The sequence below is a fragment of the Schistocerca americana genome, unplaced genomic scaffold (assembly GCF_021461395.2).
Source record: "Schistocerca americana isolate TAMUIC-IGC-003095 unplaced genomic scaffold, iqSchAmer2.1 HiC_scaffold_1076, whole genome shotgun sequence".
Taxonomy (NCBI): domain Eukaryota; kingdom Metazoa; phylum Arthropoda; class Insecta; order Orthoptera; family Acrididae; genus Schistocerca; species Schistocerca americana.
In genome coordinates, this window is record NW_025725130.1 from 17,501 (window position 1) to 25,000 (window position 7,500).

Genomic DNA, 7,500 nt, shown 5'->3' on the forward strand with positions numbered 1-7,500 from the left:
TCCTTAGCGGATTCCGACTTCCATGGCCACCGTCCTGCTGTCTTAAGCAACCAACGCCTTTCATGGTTTCCCATGAGCGTCGATTCGGGCGCCTTAACTCGGCGTTTGGTTCATCCCACAGCGCCAGTTCTGCTTACCAAAAGTGGCCCACTTGGCACTCCGATCCGAGTCGTTTGCTCGCGGCTTCAGCATATCAAGCAAGCCGGAGATCTCACCCATTTAAAGTTTGAGAATAGGTTGAGGTCGTTTCGGCCCCAAGGCCTCTAATCATTCGCTTTACCGGATGAGACTCGTACGAGCACCAGCTATCCTGAGGGAAACTTCGGAGGGAACCAGCTACTAGATGGTTCGATTAGTCTTTCGCCCCTATACCCAGCGCCGACGATCGATTTGCACGTCAGAATCGCTACGGACCTCCATCAGGGTTTCCCCTGACTTCGTCCTGGCCAGGCATAGTTCACCATCTTTCGGGTCCCAACGTGTACGCTCTAGGTGCGCCTCACCTCGCAATGAGGACGAGACGCCCCGGGAGTGCGGAGGCCGCCGCCCCGTGAAGGGCGGGGAAGCCCCATCCTCCCTCGGCCCGCGCAAGGCGAGACCTTCACTTTCATTACGCCTTTAGGTTTCGTACAGCCCAATGACTCGCGCACATGTTAGACTCCTTGGTCCGTGTTTCAAGACGGGTCGTGAAATTGTCCAAAGCTGAAGCGCCGCTGACGGGAGCGATTATTCCGCCCGAGAGCATCCCGAGCCAACAGCGGCGCGGGTCCGGGGCCGGGCCAGGTAGGTCCGTCATCCGGGAAGAACCGCGCGCGCTTGCCGGGAGCCCGAGCGCCCAAAGGGGCGAATCGACTCCTCCAGATATACCGCCGGGCAGCCAGCCAGGACACCGGGGCTCTGCCCAACAGACGCGAACCGAGGCCCGCGGAAGGACAGGCTGCGCACCCGGGCCGTAGGCCGGCACCCAGCGGGTCGCGACGTCCTACTAGGGGAGAAGTGCGGCCCACCGCACACCGGAACGGCCCCACCCCGCGGCGAGTGGAAAGGCAACCGGACACGACCCCGCCGCGGATTGCTCCGCGCGGGCGGCCGGCCCCATCTGCCGAGGGCGGAGGCCTGTGGCCGGATGGGCGTGAATCTCACCCGTTCGACCTTTCGGACTTCTCACGTTTACCCCAGAACGGTTTCACGTACTTTTGAACTCTCTCTTCAAAGTTCTTTTCAACTTTCCCTCACGGTACTTGTTCGCTATCGGTCTCGTGGTCATATTTAGTCTCAGATGGAGTTTACCACCCACTTGGAGCTGCACTCTCAAGCAACCCGACTCGAAGGAGAGGTCCCGCCGACGCTCGCACCGGCCGCTACGGGCCTGGCACCCTCTACGGGCCGTGGCCTCATTCAAGTTGGACTTGGGCTCGGCGCGAGGCGTCGGGGTAGTGGACCCTCCCAAACACCACATGCCACGACAGGCGGCAGCCTGCGGGGTTCGGTGCTGGACTCTTCCCTGTTCGCTCGCCGCTACTGGGGGAATCCTTGTTAGTTTCTTTTCCTCCGCTTAGTAATATGCTTAAATTCAGCGGGTAGTCTCGCCTGCTCTGAGGTCGTTGTACGAGGTGTCGCACGCCACACCGCCAGCCGGCTGTGCACGCTACCGAGTAAGTACCGGTATGCGAACCGCCAGGCGACGGGCGCGCATCGCACGTTTCAGGAGGCGCGGCCGGCCCCACAGGCGGCCGCGACGCTCCCAGGTCTGCGAAGCGGGGCAAACGCCGCGCGCTTCAGTATACGTAGCCGACCCTCAGCCAGACGTGGCCCGGGAACGGAATCCATGGACCGCAATGTGCGTTCGAAACGTCGATGTTCATGTGTCCTGCAGTTCACATGTCGACGCGCAATTTGCTGCGTTCTTCATCGACCCACGAGCCGAGTGATCCACCGTCCTGGGTGATCTTTTCTTAGTTTCCACTGTCTCTTTCAAGACAGTTGCATAGGCGGGACGTAGGCGTGTGGCGGCCCCTGTTCAAGCGTTCTGTGTCCAACGGCCTCACGGCCGATGGGCGTCGTACGGCTCCACACCGGAGCGGACAGGCAGTCGGGCGAAAGTCATTCAAAACCGGCGCCAGGCGCCAGGTGCCGCAGGCCAGCCGCTCCAGCGCTTCAGCGCTCGTACCACACAACATTGGCGTTAGTTTTGAGAAGCACGCGTGGTTCCGCACGCGGCGCACGGCTACTGCGAGCCGTACAGGTAGCGTGTTGCGCGACACGACACGCACATCGAACGACATGCAGTCTAGTCGGTAATGATCCTTCCGCAGGTTCACCTACGGAAACCTTGTTACGACTTTTACTTCCTCTAAATGATCAAGTTTGGTCATCTTTCCGGTAGCATCGGCAACGACAGAGTCAATGCCGCGTACCAGTCCGAAGACCTCACTAAATCATTCAATCGGTAGTAGCGACGGGCGGTGTGTACAAAGGGCAGGGACGTAATCAACGCGAGCTTATGACTCGCGCTTACTGGGAATTCCTCGTTCATGGGGAACAATTGCAAGCCCCAATCCCTAGCACGAAGGAGGTTCAGCGGGTTACCCCGACCTTTCGGCCTAGGAAGACACGCTGATTCCTTCAGTGTAGCGCGCGTGCGGCCCAGAACATCTAAGGGCATCACAGACCTGTTATTGCTCAATCTCGTGCGGCTAGAAGCCGCCTGTCCCTCTAAGAAGAAAAGTAATCGCTGACAGCACGAAGGATGTCACGCGACTAGTTAGCAGGCTAGAGTCTCGTTCGTTATCGGAATTAACCAGACAAATCGCTCCACCAACTAAGAACGGCCATGCACCACCACCCACCGAATCAAGAAAGAGCTATCAATCTGTCAATCCTTCCGGTGTCCGGGCCTGGTGAGGTTTCCCGTGTTGAGTCAAATTAAGCCGCAGGCTCCACTCCTGGTGGTGCCCTTCCGTCAATTCCTTTAAGTTTCAGCTTTGCAACCATACTTCCCCCGGAACCCAAAAGCTTTGGTTTCCCGGAGGCTGCCCGCCGAGTCATCGGAGGAACTGCGGCGGATCGCTGGCTGGCATCGTTTATGGTTAGAACTAGGGCGGTATCTGATCGCCTTCGAACCTCTAACTTTCGTTCTTGATTAATGAAAACATACTTGGCAAATGCTTTCGCTTCTGTTCGTCTTGCGACGATCCAAGAATTTCACCTCTAACGTCGCAATACGAATGCCCCCGCCTGTCCCTATTAATCATTACCTCGGGTTCCGAAAACCAACAAAATAGAACCGAGGTCCTATTCCATTATTCCATGCACACAGTATTCAGGCGGGCTTGCCTGCTTTAAGCACTCTAATTTGTTCAAAGTAAACGTGCCGGCCCACCGAGACACTCACTCAAGAGCACCCTGGTAGGATTGCAACGGGGTCCGCCTCGGGACGCACGAGCACGCACGAGGCGCGTCGCACGCCTTCGGCTCGCCCCACCGGCAGGACGTCCCACGATACATGCCAGTTAAACACCGACGGGCGGTGAACCAACAGCGTGGGACACAAATCCAACTACGAGCTTTTTAACCGCAACAACTTTAATATACGCTATTGGAGCTGGAATTACCGCGGCTGCTGGCACCAGACTTGCCCTCCAATAGATACTCGTTAAAGGATTTAAAGTGTACTCATTCCGATTACGGGGCCTCGGATGAGTCCCGTATCGTTATTTTTCGTCACTACCTCCCCGTGCCGGGAGTGGGTAATTTGCGCGCCTGCTGCCTTCCTTGGATGTGGTAGCCGTTTCTCAGGCTCCCTCTCCGGAATCGAACCCTGATTCCCCGTTACCCGTTACAACCATGGTAGGCGCAGAACCTACCATCGACAGTTGATAAGGCAGACATTTGAAAGATGCGTCGCCGGTACGAGGACCGTGCGATCAGCCCAAAGTTATTCAGAGTCACCAAGGCAAACGGACCGGACGAGCCGACCGATTGGTTTTGATCTAATAAAAGCGTCCCTTCCATCTCTGGTCGGGACTCTGTTTGCATGTATTAGCTCTAGAATTACCACAGTTATCCAAGTAACGTGGGTACGATCTAAGGAACCATAACTGATTTAATGAGCCATTCGCGGTTTCACCTTAATGCGGCTTGTACTGAGACATGCATGGCTTAATCTTTGAGACAAGCATATGACTACTGGCAGGATCAACCAGGGAGCTGCGTCAACTAGAGCTGAGCAGCCGGCCGCCCGGGAGTGTGTCCCGGGGGCCCGCGCGAACACGCAAGCGTCCGCTCAATTATTCTGCAAACAGGAGGAGGCTGAGCTCCCCTGCACAATACACCTCGAAACCCTCTCAGGTCCCGGCGGCGCGCAGCGCCGTCCTAAGTACTTGGTCGGGTTCGAGAGAGGCGCAATCGCCCGGAGTTTGGCGAGTAGACGCTTTAGGTGCGACCACCCGTGCTCCCAACTGAGCTTGCCGCTGCCGACAGAGGCCCGGGAGCGTGCTGTCGTGGCATTGCCGGCGGGAGACAACACGCGCCACCTACGGTGACCGGCAGCTCCAACGCCAGCGCCACAGAAGGACAAAAGCCCCACTTGGGTGCCGAAGCGAACTCTCCCAGCACAGCGCACGCGCCAACACGTCCGCACAGCTGCGATACAAACCACCTGCGAGAACCACAGAGGCGACCGAGCAGCAGACGGCGTCGCGGCGCCGAGCGCCGGGCGGCGGCGCATCCTCAGCGCACACAGTCCTCAATCGGACCAGCACACTGCAGATGTCCACCGCGCTTCGCACCGGGCCCGCGAGGACCTACTTTGGCCGCACGGCGCCGCGTGCAGGGTGCGCCGGCGCGCAGCTGCGCCGCCTGCCGCCTCCGTCGGCCGGCGCGCCTGCCACTGGCCGCCCCCACCAGCCGGCTGTAGCGCGTGCGCCCACGCACCGCGCGGCCAGCACGCCGGGAGGCCCCCCCTCACCGGCCGGGGACGGTCCCACCCAGCCACCGCCGCGTATCGCTTCACACCCAGATGCCATTCACGTTCGTGGGCATGGTGGGTATCGCTGGAACAACCGGTTGGTAGCTCAACCGATCGTCGCCATCACTGATTCACCTCTAGCGAGAACAACCGCACCACAACGGTTTACCAGTTGTTCATTTGCATAACGTCACCAGCAAACGTAGGCGTCCATCGCCATTTGCAAATTCAACGATTGTTGCATGCCTGTGTCAGGTGTCACGACACACTATGTCTGCCCACATACACGCAACAACATGTGCACGCTTCGCGAACACGTGGAAGGTGGCCCCCGTACGTATGCGATGTCCATTGCGCGAACGACTGTCAACCGGCCTCTGTCGCATGTCGCAGATGTGGAACGCAGTGCACCATGCTATCACGGTGTGTGAGAAGAGACGACTACGTCTGACAACACGCGCCACTACATCAACAGACGGCTCATGCTGATCGCCATCCAGGGCATACCACACTGCAATCCAGCTCTTATAGGGAGACGACACGTAGCTGAGTGCACAACATTTGGACCGCATGGTTCGCCGTTGTTGGCGCAGTCGTTGTACGGTCACATGTACCACGATGTATCATTCAGTACATGAGGACCAATGTGCAGTACAGTGTGTGATTTGGACGTACAACATCAGCGGACAGTTGACACAGGCCGTACCACAGCGTAGGCTAAGTGCTTCGCACATGCGAATGCCAATGAACAACTGCAAATGCCAATGAACAACTGCAAAGGGCATTGAGCATGTACGTCCTGCTGCCATCCACATTACAGTGTATAGCTGCAAGGTGTTTAACATGAAGCGATACACTGGGGACCGGGCAGTGCGAGTAGCAAACTATATTGCGGGGGTTGCAGTTAGGCAACACTACACTAATTTAACGCGTCGTATGACAATTACAGAGCAGGTTAAGGCCCAACGTGTGTTGGGTTAAGGCCCAACGTGTGTTGGGTTAAGGCCCAACGTGTGTTGGGTTAAGGCCCAACGTGTGTTGGGTTAAGGCCCAACGTGTGTTGGGTTAAGGCCCAACGTGTGTTGGGTTAAGGCCCAACGTGTGTTGGGTTAAGGCCCAACGTGTGTTGGGTTAAGGCCCAACGTGTGTTGGGTTAAGGCCCAACGTGTGTTGGGTTAAGGCCCAACGTGTGTTGGGTTAAGGCCCAACGTGTGTTGGGTTAAGGCCCAACGTGTGTTGGGTTAAGGCCCAACGTGTGTTGGGTTACGTTAAGGGGCAATGTGGGTTACGTTAAGGGGCAATGTGGGTTACGTTAAGGGGCAATGTGGGTTACGTTACGGCGCAATATAGGTTACGTTACGGCGCAATATAGGTTACGTTAAGGCGCAATATCGGTTACGTTAAGGCGCAATACAGGTTACGTTAAGGCGCAATACAGGTTACGTTAAGGCGCAATACAGGTTACGTTAAGGCGCAATACAGGTTACGTTAAGGCGCAATACAGGTTACGTTAAGGCGCAATGCAGGTTACGTTAAGGCGCAATACAGGTTACGTTAAGGCGCAATACAGGTTACGTTAAGGCGCAATACAGGTTACGTTAAGGCGCAATACAGGTTACGTTAAGGCGCAATACAGGTTACGTTAAGGCGCAATACAGGTTACGTTAAGGCGCAATACAGGTTACGTTAAGGCGCAATACAGGTTACGTTAAGGCGCAATACAGGTTACGTTAAGGCGCAATACAGGTTACGTTAAGGCGCAATACAGGTTACGTTAAGGCGCAATACAGGTTACGTTAAGGCGCAATACAGGTTACGTTAAGGCGCAATACAGGTTACGTTAAGGCGCAATACAGGTTACGTTAAGGCGCAATACAGGTTACGTTAAGGCGCAATACAGGTTACGTTAAGGCGCAATACAGGTTACGTTAAGGCGCAATACAGGTTACGTTAAGGCGCAATACAGGTTACGTTAAGGCGCAATACAGGTTACGTTAAGGCGCAATACAGGTTACGTTAAGGCGCAATACAGGTTAGGTTAAGGCGCAATACAGGTTAGGTTAAGGCGCAATACAGGTTAGGTTAAGGTACGACATAGGTTAGGTTAAGGTACGACATAGGTTAGGTTAAGGTACGACATAGGTTAGGTTAAGGTACGACATAGGTTAGGTTAAGGTACGACATAGGTTAGGTTAAGGTACGACATAGGTTAGGTTAAGGTACGACATAGGTTAGGTTAAGGTACGACATAGGTTAGGTTAAGGTACGACATAGGTTAGGTTAAGGTACGACATAGGTTAGGTTAAGGTACGACATAGGTTAGGTTAAGGTACGACATAGGTTAGGTTAAGGTACGACATAGGTTAGGTTAAGGTACGACATAGGTTAGGTTAAGGTACGACATAGGTTAGGTTAAGGTACGACATAGGTTAGGTTAAGGTACGACATAGGTTAGGTTAAGGTACGACATAGGTTAGGTTAAGGTACGACATAGGTTAGGTTAAGGTACGACATAGGTTAGGTTAAGGTAC

The 7,500-nt window shown here is 55.5% G+C and overlaps 3 non-coding genes across 3 annotated transcripts in view; all 3 read right to left on the reverse strand.

The window, feature by feature from the left end:
• The window catches only part of LOC124560218, a 4,222-nt gene extending 2,618 nt beyond the window's left edge, over positions 1-1,604 (reverse strand). The window contains exon 1 of the ribosomal RNA XR_006969091.1: positions 1-1,604. This exon is cut by the window's left edge and continues 2,618 nt beyond it. This is a non-coding gene — a ribosomal RNA (large subunit ribosomal RNA).
• Positions 1,605-1,792: 188 nt separating this feature from the next.
• Positions 1,793-1,947, reverse strand: LOC124560221. Its single transcript, XR_006969094.1, has one exon. It is a non-coding gene; the product is annotated as a 5.8S ribosomal RNA (ribosomal RNA).
• A 351-nt stretch (positions 1,948-2,298) lies between these two features.
• Positions 2,299-4,208, reverse strand: LOC124560223. Its single transcript, XR_006969096.1, has one exon. It is a non-coding gene; the product is annotated as a small subunit ribosomal RNA (ribosomal RNA).
• Between the last annotated feature and the right edge of the window lie 3,292 nt (positions 4,209-7,500).